A 22152-nucleotide genomic window follows, 5' to 3' on the forward strand; every position below is an offset into this window, starting at 1 on the left:
GGAGAAATGTCTAGATTCCACGGGCCTGAGCCGTTTTACTTTCCCCAAGGGTTTCATCTTGTGACCTTTGTCACTGTCATCATCCAGTAGGCTTATATAACGGTTATGATACCCCAGGGCTGTTCTAAGTGCCCAAAACATGTGAGGTCACCTACCATGCTAACTCTGGAAAATGGGTACTATGAATTAGCCTGGGGCCCAGAGAGGTTGGGTAACACGCCCACGTCATGTGGCTGAGGGGCAGAGTGGGGCTCTTCGCTTCTTTCTGAGAGCAGCAATTGAGAACAAAGCACAAGATGGTTCTAGGCCATCTCCAGGCACAACTGTAAGTTCCCCCGATGCCGCCTGTGGCCTTGCGAGCTTCCATTTCTTCATTTGTAAGTGGGGACAATAATGGCCAGCTCCTGGAGGCAGGAAGGGGCTCAATACTCAAAATCTGGCCTTATTTCCTTCTCGCCCAGCATCTGGCGGAGGCTGGTTCAGAGGTCCCCACGGATACAATTCTGCTGGAACAGCATTCTGGGGTGGAAGGAAGTAAGAGCAGGGCTAGGGAGGAGCCCTCGACTTCAGGGCTGGCTACACTGGGGGGCAGCCCCAGAGTGTGACATCCTCAGGCAGGGGTGGGGCATGTGCCCCAGACCTTCCCCTTCAAGGCCGAAAGCCTTGGCTGCCCCCTCTAACGAATACTTGGGTAGGCTCACAGCATCCCCAGGGCCTGGCCCTGAGCTGTGGGCTGTTTGCCAAGGTAGGGTGACCCTGGGTCAGAAGGCCTCCCCAGGCTGGCCCACCCCCGCCTTTGAGGAAATCCACTCTGTTCCCCAAAGGATTCCCTGAGTGAGTGTCCTGCCAGCCAAGGTACACAGGACCTTTGTTTGTGGAGCCTGGCGTGTGGGCAGGAGGGGAGGATGGGGCTTGGGCCAGGAGGAGCACCCGGCCTGGAGCACCTGGCCTGGCAAAGGCCCATTGGGCACAGGCCCAGGAATCATGGGCATCCCTGGAAATCAGTTTCTGGCCCCCAAGCCCCACCCTCAGGCCTCCTGGATCTTCTGCGTGAGGTGAAGCCCTAACAGGGTCCCTAACAGGGACCTCAGGGCAGGAGACGCAGAGCCCAGAGCACACATCGCCCTTCTCCTGGAGGAAGGGAGCCAGGGAAGGTGGCCCTGGCTGAAGGTCACACAGGAGCCCTGGCTGCTGGCCACCTTGGGCTGGGCCTGTCGCAGGAGGCCTCTCGTGCACCGAGGGCTTCAAAGTAGCCCTTTGACATTCTCTGCAAAGGAGGTGACAGCCTTAGGTATGACTGACATATCCACAGGGCTAAAGGAAGCTCATTTTATGGCCACCAGGGAGGAGGGTTCCCTCACTGGATGCACCATCCATGGCCCCCTAACTGTGTATATGCAGAAAAGAAATCCTCTAGCTAACTTGTAGCTGCCACTATGATGTTACCCCGGGAGGGGACTTTAAAGGCGATTATTGATTAATTGCAAGCATTCGAAATAAGACCATGATTTTTTTTTTTTTTAACTGTATCTTGACTTGGTTTGGGGTGTTCTCCACCTCCGTGGGCCTGGGCCCGGGGACTTCTGGGTGGGTGGTGGGGCAGCCTCCGCCTGCCCCTGCCACCCTCCCCCCACCTCCACTGCCTACCCTAGGGAGGGAGGGAAGGTGGTGAGGAGTCACATCGGAGCCAGGAGCTGATGACCAGGGTGTGAGAGACAGGTGGACATCTCCCAGATCAGCTCCCCGCAGAAGACAGACTCTCAGCTGCCAGGTTTATCTCAGCTGGCCACTCCTCTGTGACATCGGGCCAGAGGCCCCTGCCCCCTCATCCCCATTCCCGCCTGGGGCCTCAGTGTCTCCAGCGGAACCTCAAAGGGCTGAGCTGAGTGGCCTCTCTGGTATCTTCCAGCCTTGACCCAGCATGGCGGAGACACCCCAGCTCACACCCTCCAATGTGGGGAACCACCTCGAGCACTCCAGGGCTTGAGCAGCCTCAGGAAGGAAAGAAAATGCTCTTTAAGTTGTCATAACAGAGCGGGCCTCCAGGCACCTCCTGTTTACCGAGGCTGAGTAAATACAGCCCGGCCCTTAGCAACAGGCACAAAGGGGCCCTTGTGCCGCCTGCTCGCCCTCCCTCTGCTCTCTCCCTGAGCTCAGCCCCAGCTGGGAGCACTGTGGGAGGCAGGGTGGCCTGGCCTGGAGCCGCCTGGCGGGTGACAGGGGTGGGTGCAAGACCTGCCGTGTGGGGAACCCTGGGGCGTGTCAGGGACCCAGGTCTGCACGGGCCCCTGTCTTCGGCAGGCAGGAAGTTCTGCCCCATTTTGATACGGCTTGTCACTCAGAGATGGAACAGGTAAGCCTTAAACCAAGGAAGAAGGGTGTGGGGGGGGGGGGCGTTCAATGTCAGTCCTAGCTGTGAAACTTTAGGCGTCTTATGGAGCCACGTTGAGCCTCAGTTTCCTCATTTGTGACCAGGGACTAATACACCCCACCTGCCTCACCTGGCCACCTGGTCATCCAATGAGATGGATGTTCACTCTATACGACCGACCCCGGGCAGACAGAAGAGTTGTTAGTTCAGGCTGAGGGGCAGAGCAGGTGTTACGAGTTGATGACAAATGGGTTGTGCCCCTGTTGAGTGCTAAGAGCTCCCAGAGCCCCCTTTGAAGGATGAGGGGTCCCACTTTTGGAAGCCTGTTCTGTGCCAGGCACTCGGGGCAGGGGGGACAGGCAGTGAGGCTGGTACACCCTCTCCCCATAGACCCTCACCGCCTGGGGTGACAGGCACTCTGTTATGACAACTTAAAGAGCATTTTCTTTCCTTCCTGAGGCTGCTCAAGCCCTGGAGTGCTCGAGGTGGTTCCCCACATTGGAGGGTGTGAGCTGGGGTGTCTCTGCCATGCTGGGTCAAGGCTGGAAGATACCAGAGAGGCCACTCAGCTCAGCCCTTTGAGGTTCCGCTGGAGACACTGAGGCCCCAGGCGGGAGATGAGGCAGGTAATTAATGACAAAGGGCTGATTTCTGTAGCATGTAAAGTGTTACCACAAATCAATACAAGGATGAATGGCCCGGTTGAAAAATGAGGAAAAAATACGGAAAAGTAATTCATAAAAGACTGGCTGATAAACACTTGGGGGGAAAAAAATCAACGTTACTAGTAACAAAAATGAAAATAAAGGCAACAATGAGATTTTCTTTTTTTTCCTCCCGTTAGATTATCAAAAGATTAGAAATGTTTCTCGGGATGCCTGGGTGGCTCAGTCGGTTAAGCGTCTGACTTCGGTGCCGGTCATGATGTCACCATTCATGGGTCCGAGCCCCGCACGGGGCTCTCTGCTGTCAGTGCAGAGCCTGCTCGGGATCCTCTGTCTCCCCCTCTCTCTGCCCCTCCCCTGCCTTGTACATGAGCGTGCTCTCTCTCTGTCTCTCTCTCAAAAATAAATAAACATTTAAAAAAATTAAAGAAACATTGTGGGGGATTGTGGGGCAATGGGCATCTTCATATACTAATGCTCTGCCACTTACTAACTCTGGACTACTGACATAAAACTTCCCCCTGCCTCACCTTCCTCATCTGTAAAATGGGCTATGGAAGCATCCACCTGGCAGGTTTGGGGGGGGGGATTAAATAAGTCATGAGGTATAAAGTGCTCAGGGAAGGGCCAGGTAAGAAAAAGTGCTTACTACCTGGTATTTATTATTCATTTGTATTATTACTGTTGGCTCAAGGTATAAATTGGTGCACTCTTTCTAAAGACCAACTTAGAAACACGTGTCTGAGTTTTAAAAGTGCCTACTAGGGGCGCCTGGGTGGCTCAGTCGGTTAAGCGTCCGACTTCAGCTCAGGTCACGATCTCGCAGTCTGTGAGTTCGAGCCCCGTGTCAGACTCTGGGCTGACGGCTCGGAGCCTGGAGCCTGTTTCAGATTCTGTGTCTCCCTCTCTCTCTGCCCCTCCCCTGTTCAGGCTCTGTCTCTCTCTGTCCCAAAAATAAATAAACGTTAAAAAAAATTTTTTTTTAAAAAGTGCCTACTAAATCCTGCTCTAAGAAAATAATCAGACAAGTGAGCAAAGACCTGTATACAAGGATATTCATCAGAGTATTGTTTGTGAAAACAAAACATTGGAAATAATCTAAATGTCCATTAATAGGGAACAGAATAATTCAATTCTAATCTACCTCTTCAATGAAATACTGCCCAGCAATTAGATCAGATAGGGTAGACATGTTTGCATTGACATGGAAAGTTCTACACGTCACATTGATGGATAAAAGAGCAGGTCAGGTGACATCTGATGCAAAGAGATCCCATTTACATGCAAGTGTAAACACAGATTTATACGTGTAGAGTCTGCACACTGAGGGATGTGTGTGAGCGTATTCTCCAGAATGCTAGAGGGGCCTTCTCGTAAGGTGGCTTTTATTTTCTTCTTTATATCTTTTTGTATTCTTTTAAATTTTTTTAAATGTTTATTTATTTTTAAGAGAGAGTGCAAGCAGGGGAGGGGCAGAGAGAGAGAGAGACACAGAATCCGAAGCAGCCTCCAGGCTCTGAGCTGTCAGCACAGAACCTGCCGTGGGGCTTGAACTCACGAACCATGAGATCATGACCTGAGCCAAAGTCGGACACCCAACTGACTGAGCCACCCAGACGCCCCCCTTTTTGTATTCTTTAAACTAAAATACACACAAACACGTATAAAGTTGGTTTTACAGTTTATTAAAGCTACTTATAGCTTATTAAAGCTATTTTTGTTGTTAAGTTCAAAGGCAGTAAGTGCTGAATGGAAACGTGGCCTTACTCTCTGTGTCTGGAAAGGGCCAGTGCGTGGAATGACTTAAATGAGGATTCGCAGCGTGGACAGGAAAGGTGTGGTCAGTCCTGATTCGGGGAGGGGTAGGCTCCATTGAGGGTGGACACAGAGGACAGGGAAGGTCACAAGGTCTGTGCAGGGGGACACTGTTTGTGGTCAGGACTCTGGCAGAGACGGGGAGGAGAGGAATAGGGAGCAGTAGTGAGAAAAGTAGACCGAGGCCAGGTTGCAGTGACTGGAAGGCCAGATGCAGGGTGTGGATTTTACGCAGAAGGGGCAGGGAGCTGGGGCACGGCAGAGGCCCCGACCTGGCGTCTTTGCTTTCTTTTGGTTGCTTACATTCGGCTCTCACTGCTCTGGGCAGGGGAGCCTTGGAACGGAGGGGACAAGCCCGAGGAGGTAGGTGGACCCTCACACACGAGCAAGTTCTTTCCGCTTGAAGTCTGTCTGCTTGAAGCCGGCCGGGGCTGTGGCCATGACTAAGTCTCTCCCAGTCCAGTAGAGCCTGGGCCTTCCCATGATGCATGATAAGAGCCGGTCCCCATGCACCTGTTGGGACTTGGAGAGCCTGAGGAAAGGGCTAGATTCCTGTGGTCAGCAGACTGTCACAACCCAGAGCTGACAAGGACCATGTGCCACTCCCCAGAGCCATCTGATGGCAGCCCCATGAGTAACCCCAAGGTTTTCACCAGGGCATCGTATAATTATAGGAGATCCCATGCTCTAGTCCTCGTGCCCTGGGCACTTCCCTAGTTGGCCAAAGGTGCACTATTGACATTTTGGGGGTTAGATAATTCTATGCGGTGGGGCTCGTCCTGTGCACCCAGGGTTTAGCAGCACCCTCGGCCTCTACCCACTGCTGTGAGGAGCACTCCGGCCAGATCTAACGATCCAAATGTCTCCCACCTCCTCTGGGTGCCACAATCGCCCCCAGTTGGAAACCAGGGCTTCACAGTGACCTTCCGTGGCCGTCAGCCCCTCTCCGGGACTGAACGCCGCGCCAGGGCAGGGTCTTCCCAGCCCCAGCCCGGGCTGTGCTTCAGCAGGAGCTTGTGATGGCCGAATGGGAGCTCCAGCCCTGCCTTACCTGGACACCCCCTCTGCCCCCCACCCCACCCCTGCAGCTTCTCCCTCGGGGGGGAAGTAACAGCTGAGAGAAGCACATCCCATCCCTGCCCCTGCACCCGCCTGCCTGGCCCAGGACACTGAAAGCCTCATTGTCCCTCCCACCTCTCCCGGCTCTGGTCTGCAAGCCGCCATGATGGAAAGAACCAAATCCTTTGAGTGAAACAAACTTCAGTAACCTTCTCAGACGACTGCCCCCCCGTCCCACCCCCACACACGGGGAGGCCAGCTGCTGACACGGTGGGGACTCCTTCTCCTTGGATCACTGCATAGGCATCCTTCACACCCAGCCTTCTCTGGCACCAGCCGCCTCAGAGGGAAGGGCCATCGAGATGTAGTGTCACATCCTTACCACCCCAAAGCACTTAGGGGAAGCTCAATTCTCAGAATGGCAGCTGGAAGAGTGCCGCAGATGATGGCTCGATGTGCAGGGAGGACAGAGCCTGGAGGGGATGTGGGCCAGGGTGTGAAGTGTGTCCCATGTGGGGCTCCGGCGACTCCAGCGGCAAGCATCCCAGGGCCGTGATCCCCAAGGGGGATCTTTGTTTCCATCTAAGACTCTGACCCGGAAGGATTCCGTCATATTCAATGTTTGAGACAAACATAAAGGAAGAAGCCATTGTAGTTAGGCAGGTGGCCAAGAAGGCACAGAGTGCCTTGAAGGAAGGGAGCCCATGACAGCTGACAAGGAGCTGGCCAGAGAGGGAGCTGAGAGCATTTGCACGTTCAGGGACCCCAAATGTGCATTTGGTGACACAGGTCTTGCCTCAGGAAGGGCTTCTTCCCAGAACCCATGGCCTGGACCGGAGCTCACTGGGTGCACAGGGTATCAGCAGAATTCTGGAAACCGGAACCGGGAAGTCTCCAAGAAAAGGCTTGTCACAGGTCCCTGGAGAGGAAAGATTGGATCCTGATGACTAAGCCACACTGTCCAGGCTCAGCCATGATTCTCCACGCTCAGATGTGTTCACCGAAGGGCAGACGTACTAACTTTTGTTTCAGAAGGTGCCTGATAGGCAGCTGTCCCCAACAAACCATCTTCATAAAGTGCTGTCGCCTCAGGGCTTCTTGGTTCCCAGGGGTCCCTGGAGCCGTGGAGTCTGCAGAGAGGGGTCATACCAAGGCATCTGGGCTTCTAAATGACTTCCTATTTTTCAAAGTTAAAGGGGATTCTGGGTGACCCTGGGACATCACCGCACATAGGCAGGCAGAGGTTTTGGTGGGGGCTGGGGAGGAGAGGGACCCTCGCGGGAATGCCGCCAGTGGATGTGTCATGGTAGGAAGAACAGAGGCTGCGGCACTAGATGCTGTTTGGGGACATGGGACATCATGACCAAGATTCTGGGGCCTGGGTGGGCACAGCCAGGTAAATGGCCTCTTCCTGCTTCCAGCAAGGTGGCTTCGGCAAGCCTGTTCCTGGCTGGGTTTGCCACCTTTAGGGACACAGCTGCAATGGAATTTGGGGTCCCTTTCCCTCCCCCAGGGAGTTCAAAACTCCTGTGCCTTCTGTGTCTCTTGTCCTCACATTGCCCCCTGGAGGAGGGACGGGGGCTGGAGCTCATGGCTGAAGGGGGGCAGATGCCAGGCATTTGAACTGGCCCTTCCCCTCCTCTTCTTGGCCATCAGAATCCTGATTTGGTTCAAAACAGCAGAGAGTGCCAGGGCCCAGGAGATGAATCTTGCCTCACTGCTGGTCCTGTGCCCTTTGCCAGAGTCTCTCTTTCCCGGCCTCCCTTGCAGCTCTAGGTGGCCAGTGACCCAGTTCCGGGTGATGAAATATAAGGTAAAGTCTGTGGGGAGGGAGTGAGGGTGGCATCTGGGAGAGCTTTTGTTTCTTCATAAAAGGGACAGGTATGAAAGGAGACTTCTCTTAGGCCACCTTTCCTCTCCTTTCATGCTGGAATGCAGACACGATGTCCAGAACTGTGGCAGCCATCCTGTAATTATGTGACACCATGTTAACGCTGAAGATGACGGGCCGAGAGGTGGAAAGAACCCGGGTCCTTGATGATCTCACTAAGTTGCCGAACCTCCCAGAAGACCCCTGTGCCCGAGGTCCTCGTTAAATAAGCAATTACTGTACTAGTGGGTTAGCTGGATTCTGATACTTGTAACAAAACATGTTAGGGAGGCAGTGAGGTATGACTTCCTCTGTGGGAGCGTATGCAAAGGACCTGGCTCAGCGGCCACTGTCACTGCCGCGTGTATGTGCTCACACCCACAGATGTGTGTGGACGGATGATAGATGAGTCAAGTATATGTACACGTGATCTCTGGGGTAGAATGTGGTTCAAGTCCAGGTCCTCCGACTTGGCCCGGGTCTTTCGGGTTCTCCCTACCCTAGCAGAGGGGCGGTTTCCTTAACTAAATGGGGGACGATAACAATGATTGGCTAAACTGGCAATTACGATGTCAAGTCTCACGATAACCCAGAGGGTGGGCCAGAGTCCTGGCTCCACCCAGCAGACGGGGAAACCGAGGCTCAGAGAGCTTGAGTGATATGCCAGAGTCGTGAGCCAAGCTGTGGCGAAGCTGGGGCCCGAATCAGCCTTCTTGCTCTCTCGTGTGGCCTCGCACAGTGCTCTGGGTGTCGGAGGGCTGTGTGTGTGCGTGTGGGCAGGGGCATGTGTGCAGAGGTGTGCCTGCAGGGTGTACGTGCAGGGGTGGGTGTGCACAGCCACACAGGCCAGTCGCATGGGCTCTTCCAGCAAGGATGCCCCTGTGCGACAGACAGCTCCCTCCGCTCCCTCCGGCTCCCTGGGGCCCTGGGGCCTCCCGCTCCCTTCTCCAAAACAACTTCATCAGCAGCATGGGCAACAGCTCCCCAGGGGTGGGCCACCTGTTTACCACCTACGCGGGCCTCACCCCCCGCCCGGCTGCTCCAGGCTGCGACGACGACCAGTGCCTTCCAGGCCCCCAGCCCTTTCCCTCCCGGCGTCTTCGAGAGCCAATTTTGGTGCAGCTGCTCCTGAGAAGAGCTTCCCTTTCCTTTGCTGCCAAGAGCCCCCAGACAAGGGGGCGCTTTCCAGCCTTCTCCCGCTGGGCAGCCTGGGGGACAGGACTGGGGGCCTGTGTGGGACAGAAGGAAGGCAAAGGAAGTCAGAAGCTCACAGAGATGGTTCCAGGCTCCTCCCCCCACCGCCCCCTCTTCCTTGTCCAAGCGGATCTTTCAGGTCATCCTGAAGGACAGAGGTCCACTGGGACCTCAGGCTGCAGCCCAGAGGTTGCCCGGTCATGGCAGACACGCTGGGGAGCCCTCCTGCTCTCACCTTACGCTGAAGGGTGCCTCCCTCCTCCCTCCTGTTCTCTGTCCTCACTTCCTCTTTCCCCACCGCTGGTGGAAGGAGATTCGGCCCCGCACTCCCATCTGGAGCTCAGGGCAGTCCCACCCCTCGGCCACAGGCCTCACCTCTACGATTTTCTCACAACAAACACACTGTCCTGTTGTCCTCCCCACCAGGGAGTCTTTGATCCAGCTTGGGCCCTGAGCCAGAAAGTCATTCAAAGAAAGTACAGCCAAGGAGAGGAAAAAATTGCTCTTCTGACGGGACAAAGCCAAACACTGTCACACGCCAGGGCCACTGGCCTCCTCCCAGGAGCTCGGAGAGAACTTCTGGAGGGTGGGGGCAGGGTGGGGGCCAGGGAAGGGGGCAGAAGAGGGGTGGTTATGGCCAGGGCCTTGCAGCCCAGCTGGGGTGCAGAGCCCAGGTTCATTCCTGCCGAGGACTTGAGCGGGGAACCCAGCCTCTTGGGGACGGCCACCTTGTGGGGTTGGGTGCCTTGGAGGCCCGAGTGAAGAGGGCCTCCTGAGGTCTCTGCTGTTTCCCACAGCTCACAAAAGTGTTTGGGGGCGGGGGACAGTCCCCACACAAGCGACCAACTGAGGCTTGGGAGGGGTGAGCCGCCTGACATCACGGTTGGGGCACCCTCGGCTGTTCCCACGTTCCCCGGGGCCCCCACGGCTGTCCCACACCTGGCCTAAGGAAGACAACACAGCAGTAAAGATAGCAACCCTCAGGAGCCCCACCTTCTCAGTCCCTGGCTGGAGGAACTGAGACCCGGGCCAGCTCCTATGGGGTGCCCGGCTCTCCTCGCGCCGTGCCTCGCTGAGCTACATCGCTGATGCTTACTGCGTGCTTCCTGCGAATGGGGCTAGTGCTTTGCGCTCTCATCGTATGATCGGATACATTAGGTACCTCTACTACCCTCCTATTTACAGGCGAGTAAGCTGGGAGGGCAAGAGACAGACCCAAGGTCACACAGCTGACCCGCGGTGGAGTCGGGACTCGAACCCATGACGGCTGCCTCCAGTGCCCGTGGCTATGGCCCCGGTGAGGGCTTCCTGTTTTAAGTGCTGTATGTGTAGTATCCCAGCCCCCAGTTCCTTCTAGGGGAGTCTCAGCCAGAGTGCCCCGTTACTGTGACAGCGTAGCCTGTCCACCTCTCTGTTCGGTGCCACGTCTGAGGGTGTCTGCTCTGTGCCAGGCAGGCCGCGGAAGGAGCTCTTGCACCCTTGCCACCTGGCTCAGGGGTCCGGGGAGGGGCAGAGGGTGGATTGTGTCGGCTCTTCTCAGGGGGGCAGGGGGAGGACAAGTGAGGTTGGAGGGAGGGAAGGGTTGGGGAGAGAAAGGGTGTCCTAGTTAACCCTCCAGACAGCCCTGTGAGTCAGGGCGCATTGCCACCCACTCTGGAGATGAAGCTGGGGACATCCTGTGTTCTGCCCGTGGCACAGCAGTGAGGCAGAGTCCCCCCTAGACCTGCTGGTTCCAGGACCAGACCCCCTGCCTCACTTCCAGCTGAGGGTGCAGGGCCCAAATTAGACACTCGTCTCTGTCCCGATAGACTGAGTGCCTGATGCTCTCGAGCGGAGCTCCTGGCTCACCCACGACCCATCCTCCGGGGCGAGTTGGGAACAGCCACGCAGGAGGCCCGTATCCACATGGGGTCCCCGGCAGAGCGTGGACCACATGGGGCTGAGGACCAGGCAGCTGCAGGAGGAGACGGCAGGAGAAAGGGCCACGGGCGCTGGGCCTGGCCCCCCCCTGGCCTGCTGAGCCGCATGGGGCCGGCAGAGGGTCCGGAGTCTAGGGCGTTTGTCACTCTGTCCCTCCTGCCCCTGAGCACTGGGGGTGGGCTGGGGCTGTCTGTGAGGAGAGGCAGTGAGAAGGGCTCTGCTCTCCTTTCCAGAGATCTTGCTGGAAAGAGTGTGGGGGATGGAGGGTCCTGGCTTCCAGCTCTGCCCCAGCCGCTCGTTCATCAGCTGTGCGACCCTGGACACGATTCTTAGCCTCTCCGAAGCTTTGGCCTTTTCGGCTGTCACAGGGCATGTATTGGTCTGCCCATGCTGCCATGACAAAGTCCCACAGACCAGGACTTAAACAACGGACGTTCCGTGACTCGCAGTCTGGAGGCTGGAAGGCCTATGTCAAGGTGTCCACAGGGCTGGTTCCTTCTGAGGCCTCGCTCCTTGGCTTGTAGGTGGCCGCCTTCTCCCCGTGTCCTCCCGTGGTCATCCCCCTGTGCATGTCTGTGCCCTAATCTCCTTTTAAGGACATCAGAGCTCACCCTAATGGCCTCCTGGAATCACCTCTTTAAAGACCCTATGTTCAAATACAGTCATACTCAGAGGTACTGGGGGGTTTAGGACTTCAATCTAGTGATTTGTTGGTGGGAGTCACATTTCAACCCTTTAACAGGCATAATGTGAGTATGTTCTCACAGGGTTGTTATGAGGATTATTTACTATTAAGTTTATTTATTTTGAGAGAGAGAGAGAGACAGAGTGAGTGGGGGAGGAGCAAAGGGGGAGAGAGAGAGAGAGAGAGAGAGAGAGAGAGAGAGAGAGAGTCTCAGCAGAGTCCGATGCGAAGCTCGATCCCAGCAAGCGTGAGATCATGACCGGAGGCGAAATCAAGAGTCAGATGCTCAACTGACTGAGCCACCCGCACACCCACATTGTGAGGATTATTAATCATGAAATGTAGGCTGGCAAGCCTGGATGCTGCCACCTGTCCGGGGACATACACGTGATAACCCTCACTGCTCAGGGGGTGCAACCTTGTGCCTGCACCCTGAGGAAATGGAGGGTGCTGAAGCCCGGGGCTTGGCTCAGGTGGGCCCTCGGTCAGGTTGTGGCTTTCCAGAGCCTGTCCTGTCCACTCAACCACGGGAAAGGGGAGCGTCCCTGTGGCCCCGGTCCGTGGCCCGGGCCTGAGGCCCCGTTCAGCCAAGCCTCCGCTTCCTGAGCCGGCCTCCAGGACGGGCTGGGCCGCCGAAACCCTTCCTAAAAAGGAATTGGGCTGTAGTGGCCCAGGCTATTTTTAGACAATTGTGTTGAAAAATCCCCAAAGTACATGTAGCATCATGCATTTTTTTTTTCCTTCAGGAAGAAAAAAGAGAGGGAGTAAGTGGACTCCCCCCATCCCCCTCCCCCACCCCTGACACTGGGAGGGGCCTCACAATGTCCCCTCCCTAGAGGGTCAGTAGCCAGGGTCCTGCAGCTGTCCAGCTGTGAGGTTTAGGAGCTCAGCACTTTGGGCCAGGGGAGGGGCTCCCACTGGCCCCCACCTCACCCTGGGCCCTCAGAGGGGACAGGGCACATGAGATCACCCCACATTACAGGCAAGGAGACTGAGGCCACGCTGTCCTTGGCCCCATACTCTGGCTTCGCATTTTACTTTTTATTTTATTCTTTTAAGGTTTGTTTATTTATTTAAGTAATCTCTACACCCAGCGTGGGGCCTGAACTCACAACCCCAAGATCAAGAGTCCACTGGATCCACTGATCCAGTCAGGCTTTACTTGCTTTTTTTAATGTTTGTTTGTTTGTTTGTTTTTGAGACAAAGAGCTCAAGTGGGGGAGGGGCAGAGAGCCAGGGGGACAGAGGGTCCGAAGTGGGATCTGCCTGACAGCACAGAGCCCGATGCAGGGCTCAAACTCACAAACTGCAAGATCATGACCGGAGCGGAAGTTGGATGCTCAACCGACGAGCTACGCGATATGTTTTGATGGCTGTGAAGCCATACCTACAACCGAGATAGTGAACACACTCATCATCCCCTAAAATTTCCGTCTCCTCTTTGTAACCCCTCCTTCTCGCTCCTCTCCCATCTCCACCTGCATCACTACCCACCCACTTGCCCCAGGCAACCTCTGGTCTGCTTTTTTTTTTTTTTTTTTTTTTTTAATTCGAGAGAGAGAGAGAAAGCAGGGTGGGGAGAGGGGCAGAGCTGGAGAGAGAATCTTAAGCAGGATCCACACTTAGTGCAAAGCCTGACGCGGGGCTGGATCCCACGACCCTGGGATCATGACCTGAGCCGAAATCAAGAGACTCACGACTCTGAGATCGTGATCTGAGATGAAATCAAGAGTCGGACCCTCAAGCGACTGAGCCACCCAGGGGCCCTGCTTTCTGTCGCCATGGATGAGTTTGCATTTTCTAGAGTTTTCTGTAAATGGAATCCTACAGTAGGTTCTCTCTTGGCTTCTTTAACTTATCATCGGTAGTCTGAAATCCATCCACGTTGGCTGTACATCTCGACAGCTCCTTCCTTCCTATCGCCACTGGTACCCCCTTGTGCGGCTGCATAGCAACCCGTTTACCCATTCATTTGCCGATGGACATTTGAGTTCTTTCCACTTTGTGGCTGTTACGAATGAAGCAACTCTGGGCATTCATACGCAAGTCTTCGTACGGACGGGTATTTCCTTTTCTTCAGATAAATACCTAAATACTACCTGTAATTCTATGTTTAACTTTTTAAGAAACTGCCAGATGGCACCATTTTGCAGTCCCGCCAGCAGTCCCGCCAGCAGTAGAGAAGGGCTCCAATTTCTCCACATCCTTGCCAACACTTGTTGTTGTCTGTCTTTTTGATTATAGCCATCCTAGTGGGTGTGAAGTTGTGTCTCCTTGTGGATTTGATTTGCATTTCCCTTATGACTAATGATGTTGAACATCTTTTCCTGCGTTTGTTGGCCCAGATCTCACTTAAAAAAAACAAAAAACAAAACAGCACATACTTTTAATTTTGGAATAATTTTAGCTATACCGAAAAGTTGCAAAGACAATACCGATACCCATACCCCCTCACTCAGTTTCCCCTAATAGTAACACCTTATATTACCTGGCACATGTCACCGCTAAAGAAGCAATATTGCTACATTACTATTGATTAAACTTCAGACTTTATTCAGATCCCACTAATTTACAACGCTAATGTCCCTTTCTTATTCCAGGATCCCACCCCGGAACCCACACCACATCACATGCGGTGGTCGTGTCTCCGTGAGCTCCTCTGGTTAGTTTCTCAGACTTTCCTTGTTTGTCACGCTCTTGACAGTTTTGAGGAGCCTTGGTCAGATATTTTGTAGAAAGTTCCTCAATATAGGTTTTTCTGATGTTTTCTCATTACTAAACTAGGGTAATGGTCTTGGGGGAAGCAGACCCCAGAGGTGAGGTGCCTTCCCTTCCCATCCCATCCCATCCCACTGGGGGTACATGCCATCCACATGACTTACTGCTGGTGACACTGACCTTGATCGTGTGCCGGGTTTCTCCGCTGTGGTGGTACCATTTTCCCCTTTCTAAACTCTGCTCTTTAGTTGGGAGTCCCTAAGTCCAGCACACTCGAGTGTTCAAGCTCCTGAAGCCTCATCTTTATCTGAGAATCTTCTATGCCAGGCACTTCACACTGTCCCCAACCCTACCACTGTCCCTTTGGGAGAGGTCCCAATAACCCCTAAATTTGGTAATGTTTAAGATTACAAAGGATCAGGGGTCATTTAGTCAAGCCCTGTCTTGCCCTTCTTACAGATGAGGAAACTGAGGTCCAGAGAGGGAAGTGATTCACCTATGATCTCACTACGATCAGAAGGAAAACGGGGGCGCCTGGGTGGCTCAGTCAGTTAAGCATCCGACTTCGGCTCGGGTCATGATCTTGCAGTTTGTGGGTTCGAGCCTCGCATCAAGCCCTGTGTTGTCAGCACGGAGCCTGCTTCTGATCCTTTGTCTCCCTCTTTCTCTGCCCCTCCCCTGCTCATGCTCTCTCTCTCTCTCTCTCTCTCAAAAATAAATCAGCATTAAAAAAAGATAAGAAGTAAAAGGATCTCAGGGCCCCAGACCAGGGCAGAGATCTAGAAGGATGTCCTGGCCCAGAGTAAATGCTCGGTAGGTATTTAGGGATAGATGAGGCGAATATATGTTGAGTGAATGGTAAGGGCTTCCAGAGGTGATGAGGGTTCTTGGTGGACACCATAGGCCAGGCAGATACCTGCCACCTGCTAGTTCCCTGCACAAACTAGGGAAGGAATGATGCTGAAGGGCAGACAGCCCCACACTCCCCTGCTGTGAGCCTCAAATGCCTCCCACGTTGGCCATACAACAGAAGGGCTAGAGGAGCCCAGATTTGGGGCTTCCGCTGGCTACAGATGACCCTCTGAGTGGCCGGTTAGGAACTAGAACCCCCATAGTGAGCAGACAACTGTTACATCTCACAGGTGAGAGAGTCCAGTGGGAGGGCAGTTTATTAATGTTTATCAAGGGCATTAAAAATGTTCATGTGTTTGCCCTGGTTCCTGCAGGGAGGCGAGTGGAATCAGATGGATCCTGGATGGAATACAGGTCATGCTCATTGGCAAGTCACTTGATCACTCTGTTTCAGTTTTCCCTTCTACAAAATGGGGCTAATCACTGCATCTACCTTTTGTATTGTTTTTAATTATGTTAACATACTTCAGCAAGGGCAGTGCAACATATATTAATTTTGATGTGCACCTAGAGATGATTACTTAACGCTTAAAGAAGTCTAAGCAGGAATATACACTCCAGGGCTGGTTGGTCAGCATCTGAAAGACTAATCAGAAGCCCCTGGTCTAAGAGGCAGCTATGACCTGCTCAGCTACTATATCTTCCACCAGGTCCAGAGGGTTTGGGGAGGGTGCTAATTAGTACAATGGATATGAAAAATGCTCTTTTTTGGGGGGGGGGGCGAAATTACTGGTGTTAAAGCGTTAGTGTGGATTGGCTGGCAAGACTGTACAGGCACCTCTGACGTGCCCAGCACTCCAGGAGTAGCCCGGGACCAAAGACCCAATCTAGTTCTGTGTTCAGATTCCTTTGAAGGTTTTGATGTCTGATCTGACCAGAGGGAAGCTGAATTCTGAATCTTGCCATCAGAATCCTGTCGTACCAGTCCTTTCCTGGGAGTGCTTCTTGGCACCCGGGATGCCGGAGAGCTGGGACCCACCCCACCCCCACCCCATCCCAGACCGTGCACCTGCTTTGGCACCTGCTTGCTGATAGCATGATCTGCCTGGGTTTTGCATTCACGGGGGTCAGCTGGCAAGGTGGGCTTGTGGGTCAGGAGCCTGCAGCCCTCCCTGCCAACGATTGGCCTCCACACAGACCTGCCAGCGATTCAAACTGACCAGCGTGGCTCCGGTCAATTTACAGACCGCCTCATAGAATCGCGAGGGTTGAATGAGGTAATCCACAGCATCACCCAAACCTGGGGCAGTTTGCTTCACCTTCCCAAGAAGGCTTCATTCCTCATCTGTTCCAGTACCTGTCATAACAGTATCCACCTCACAGGGTTGTCGTGAGTGTCGGAGTTCATCCAAGTACAATGCTTCGATCGGTGCCCGGTGCATAGTAAAGGCTCAGTAAATGTGAGCTGGCCTCCATCATTCCACTTCATGTGATATGACCATGAGAGACCATGGCTGACAATAATGGACAGGTGGAATGATTCACAGTGCACCCGTGTGATGGAAGCATCTGCTATCCTTAAATCGTCTACTGAGTTCAATGACAGGGGAATATTACGTGAAAAGGTGTGTAAGTATTATATGTAATTTCCATTACATCAAAAAATACCCTCATAGGAAAATACTGGAAGGCAACAGGGCAAAATGCTGAGAAGACAAACACTAGATGGTGACGTTTAATGACCTTAGTCTTTGTATTTCTGAGACTGGTCACAGTGGGGGTTGTTGTCAGAATAATGGCCCCCCAAAATGTCCACATCCTAATCTTTGGAGCCAGTGAATATGTTGCCTTATATGGCAAAAGGGACTTTGCAGATGTGATTAAATCAAGGATCTTGATTTGGAGAGGTTATCCTGGATGATCCAGGTGGGTCCAAAGCAATTACAGGTCCTTGCACGTGAAAGAAGGAGGCAGAAGGCAGAGTTGAAGAAGGAGATGGGACAAAGAAGATCACGGGTCACAGTGATTCACTGCTGGCTTTGAAGACGGAAGGAGACCACAAACCACGGAACGTGGGCCGCGTCTAGAAACTGGAAAAGACAAGGAGCAGATTCTCTGCCAGAGCCATCAGAAGGAACGCAGCCTTGGGGAGCCTGGGTGGCTCAGTCGGTTAAGCATCCGACTTCGGCTCAGGTCACAATCTCGTGGTCCGTGGGTTCGAGCCCCGTGTCGGGCTCTGTGCTGACAGCTCAGAGCCTGGAGCCTGTTTCAGATTCTGTGTCTCCCTCTTTCTCTGACCTCCCCTGTTCATGCTCTCTGTCTCAAAAATAAATGTTAAAAAAAAAATTAAAAAAAAAAAGAAGGAACGCAGCCTTGCTGACACCTGGATTTCTGTCCTATGAGACCTATTTCAGACTTCTGATTTCTAGAACTCTAAGCTAACAAACACGTTGTTTTAAGCCATTGAGTTTGTGGCAATTTTCTACAGCAGCAATAGGAAATTAACACAGTGGGTATTTTGCGATGATAAATGAAAAGCAAAAGATGTTTGTGATTGATTGATTTACGTATTTTTTAATGCTTTTTTCTTATGTTTATTTATCTTTGAGAGAGAGAGAAAGACAGAGTGGGAGCAGGGGATGAGCAGAGAGAGAGGGAGACACAGAATCGGAAGCAGGCTCCAGGCTCTGAGCTGTTGGCACAGAGCCCGACGCGGGGCTCGAACTCACAAACCGTGAGATCATGACCTGAGCTGAAGCTGGACGCTTAACTGACTGAGCCACCCAGGCGCCCCTGATTTATTATTTTTAAGACCATCATTGGCTAAATAAAAATACAGTAAAACCTTGGTTTGTGGGCATAATTCATTCTGGAAACATGCTTGTAATCCTGAGCACTTGTATATCAAAGCTTATATATCAAAGCACTTGTATATCAAAGCAGCTGTGATCATGTGACGTCCAGCATCACGTACCTCCTGGTATTGCAGGATGTTGCTCTTCTATCAAGTTGAAATTTATTAGAGGGGCCCTGACAGCAAAGAGCCCGATGAAGGGCCTGAGCCCATGAACTGTGAGATCACGACCTGAGCCGAAGTTAGACACTTAGTAGACTGAGCTACCCAGGTGTCCCCAGAGAGGGACTCGATCCGCAGAGGGAATCGTGGCATGGCCTCCGGCCCTGCTGCATATGGTTTGTATGGGAGGGGGGAAGAGAGCCAGCACATGCCTCCCTGCCCACCCAGGGCCGCTTGGCGTGTCTCAGGGCTGCTCCCCCCACACCCTGTGCTCGGCAGGGAAGAAAGCATATCCTTGCGGTGCACCTCTGGGGCCAGGCACCGTGTTCCATCAAGATTACGTTCACACGCCCGGTAGCCCCGTGAGGGGAAGTGTCAAGCCACTTTGAGAAAGGAGCTTGCGACCCTTTGCCGTCAGAGGTGATGTGACCGGGCAGAGCTGGGATTCCAGCCAGATCCGTGTGACCCACAGGAAACCCTATTGTCCTCAGGGGGTCGGGGGCCAACCACCAGCAGATGGAGGAGGGAGGGGGGCTGTGGAGGCAGTGGGTGGCCCACTGGCCAGCTGGAGATCCTAGCTCCAGACAGACCTGCAGCAGAAGGCACCCTGTGACCTGCCTGTCACTTCCCCTTAGCCAGCCCCACTCAGGGTCCGAACCCCCAGGAGGGGTCCTGCTATAGCGGGGCCCCAAAGCCCCATGTGGAGGCCCCACGGGGGGCAGTGTGCCCTGCCCAGCTCCCCATAATCCCTACAGGGGCCTGCCGACTCACATCTCAGCCCAGAAGTGAGGCCACCATCCATCCCCGCTGGACCCTGAAACCCAGAGAGGGACAGTGACTCAGTCAGGGTCACCTCCAGGCAGGCATAGAGCTGGAATGGGTCTCCCAGGGCATGGCCTTGAGGAGGGGGTCCCAGATGGGCTCTAAAAGACCTTCCGGAGGAGGCCATGCTTGTCTGAGACATTTGCAGGATGTCCTTTTCCGGGTCCCGTCCAGCGGCGGCGGGGGAGGCAGGAAATGAGTGAGAACAAGTGTGAGAGGAAGGCCAGTGGCAGGAGCAGTATAGCACAGAGGGCCAGCCTCCTGGGGCCCCACTCCCTGTCACAGGGAGACACAGGGAGCCTGCTGGCCCTGAGCAAGGTCTTGGCGACTGGCGGTCAGCGTGTGGCTCTGAGTGGCAGGAGGGAACAGAGAGAGGAACCGAGAGAGGGGCAGGGAGGGCAGGGAAGGACAAGAGTGCCCGCTGACGGGCCGGCCGCCGCACTCAAGGCTGAGAGTACTAGTCACCAGTCCTCCAGCTCAACTGGTGCCCCCCCACTGGATGACGTCCACCCTGCCGGCCCTGAGAGGTAGCAGGGAGAGGAGAGCAGGAAGGAGACAGGAAGGGGACGAGGAAAGGGGGAGCTGAGCAGTGACAGGCACCCCCCCACAATCCTCAGGGGAGGGCTGAGGGTGGGGATGGGAGAGGGGACAGCAGGGCCCCTCAGAATCCCCTTCTCCCCGCCGCCCAGTTTAGTAGGTACTGGCTGGGCAGGGTAGGGGTGCAGGGGAAGGGCTGCTGGCCCAGTTTAGTCGGTACTGGCTGGGCTGGGTGGGGGCGGGAGGTTCCCAGGTGCCGCACTGACAGGGTGGAGGGTGCCGGGCAGAGGGTAGGGATGACCATGGGACCACAGGGGAGCTCTGAGCGACCATCTGGAGTACTTCCATCCGTGTGCCCTCCTTTAGGTCATAAGACAGGTAAGGACACAGGCATGGGAAGCCTTGGTTCTCACCCGGGGAGATCTGAGCTCACATCCCTCTCAGTCCCGAGGGTGTGCAGGACCCTGTCCCCGAGATCCTTCTCTGCCGGCAGGGGCTGGCTCCTTGTAAGGAAGAACCTCCTCTCTCCTCTCTCCCCTCACCTCTTCCTCCTTCCCTCCCTGGCCCCCTCACACCCCCTTCCCCTCCAATTGCCCACGTTTTCTCCTCACCCTCACCTTCAGCTTGCTCTCTAGCTTGCTGAGAGGTGGGGGCCACAGGAAGAGGACCACCGAGGCTCATCGGCATCAGGGGTCAGGTGCTCTACCCACGGAAAACACCTGGGCTCCTGGCTGAAGCAGCCGGCTGCCTCTCAGCTGCTCGGGGACGCAGCTCCAGCAGTTTCCGGCCCTGCTCTCCTAGTCCATCCATGTCCCATCTGCAAACTTGAGCGTGAGCCCATCTTAAAAACAGTCCCGGCCCACCTGTGCCCCCACCTTCTCAGGGTCCCTTGGCAGTGACATGCTTGAAAGAGACGTCTGCACTCCAATCTCTCTTCCCGCTCTTGAACCCGCTCCAAACTGGTTCCACCCTACCACTCTGTCCAAACAGCTTATCGTAGTTATCTCAGGCCGCCATAACTGAAATACCACAGACTAGGGGGCTTAGCCACGGGAATCTATTTTCTGACAGTTCTGGAGGCTGGAAGTCCAAGACCAGGGTTGTGGCCCATCTGGGTCATGGTGAGAACCCTCTGCCTGTGGTGAGAACGGCCGCCTTCTGGCCGCATATGCTCACACGGTGGAGAGAGAGGGAGACAGTGTGAGCTCTCTGGCGTCTCCTCTTACAGGGACACTCATCCTGTTGGATCAGGGCCTCACACTTATGACCTGATTTAACCTTAACTACTTCCTTAGACTCTATATCCAAATACAGGCAAATTGCGGGGGTAGGGCCTCCATTGTAAATGGGGGGCGGGGGCATGGCTCAATCCATAGCACAGCTCTCGTCAGGATCATCACCAACCTCCATGGTGGCAAACCCAGGGGTCCGTTCTTAGGCCTGGCCTACTGGCCTTCTGGGCACGGAACACAGCCGGCTACCTTTCCTCCTTGGCCTCTGAGACTCACTCTCCTGCTTCTCCTCCCTCACAACTGCTTCTCCTCATTCTTTGTCGGTCCGTCTCCATTTTCCCAACCCGTTAACCTTGCCGTGCCCTGGCGCTCAGCCCTGACTTTTCCCCTTCCTGTCTACACTCCTGAGGCGGCCCCACCACATCCCCCTTCACTGATGCCCCCACGTTTACACCCTCATCTTGGAGTCTCGCCTGTGCGCCAGCCCTGTCTAGCCGGCTGCTCCCCACTTGGAGCCTTCACGGGCGTCTTACAGTCAACCTGCCTACAACAAACGCCTGCCTTTCTCCCACCTCGCCAGCCTGCCCTCCCCTCGGGGCCGTCAGCTCCCTTTATCCTGTGGTTCAGGACCGAACCTTTGCCATCCTCCCTCACTTCTCTCTTCCCCTCGCAGCCCTGGTTCTACATGTGAGCACATCCTTTTGGCTCCGTCTTCAAGATATTCAGTCCAACCACACCTGATCACTCGGCCTCGCCACCGTCGTGTTCATCCGGAGGAACCATAGCGCCCTCCTGATAGTCTTCCACTCGGGTGGGCTGGGTGACGTCTCTCCTCCCCCAAAGAGGTCTGCGTCGCAATCTGTAACCTGTGACTGTGTCACCTTACATAGTAAGAGGGACTTCGCAGATGGAATTAAATTGAGGATGTTGAGATGGGAGATTATCTTGGATTATCCAAGTGGGCCCAAGGGCCCTCCTTTTGAGAGGCATGCGAGGACAGAAGGCAGAAGGTGACGTAACAGTGGCAGCAAGCGTGGTGTGACGTGGGGCCGCGAGCCCAAGAAACGGCAGCCTCTAGAAACGGATTCTCTTCTAGAGCCTTCGGAGAGAACACAACCCTGCCAACACAGACCTCCAAAACGGTAGAATAAATGTGTGTTGTTTTAAGCTGCTAAGCTTGTGGTAATTTTTTTAGAGCAGCCACAGGAAGCTAATGTGCACCCTTGATGTGGGCCACAAGGCCCTGCATGATCTGGCCCCTGTTAAGCCCCTCTGATTTATCCTTTTCCTCTCCTCCTTACCGCCCTGTCCCCCGTCCGCCTATGAGCTTTTGCACTTGCTGTTCCTGCTTCCCGGGATGCCCTTCCCCCCCCCCCCCCCAGATCCACCTGGCTTG

The 22152-nt window shown here is 54.5% G+C and overlaps 1 long non-coding RNA gene across 1 annotated transcript; it reads left to right on the top strand.

Moving 5' to 3' along the window:
* The first annotated feature begins 19705 nt into the window (after positions 1-19705).
* On the top strand, positions 19706-21931 carry LOC131517634 (uncharacterized). Its single transcript, XR_009264714.1, has 2 exons — positions 19706-19902; positions 21430-21931. It is a non-coding gene; the product is annotated as an uncharacterized LOC131517634 (long non-coding RNA).
* Positions 21932-22152: the final 221 nt, after the last annotated feature.

Source organism: Neofelis nebulosa, chromosome 7 (assembly GCF_028018385.1).
Source record: "Neofelis nebulosa isolate mNeoNeb1 chromosome 7, mNeoNeb1.pri, whole genome shotgun sequence".
NCBI lineage: Eukaryota > Metazoa > Chordata > Mammalia > Carnivora > Felidae > Neofelis > Neofelis nebulosa.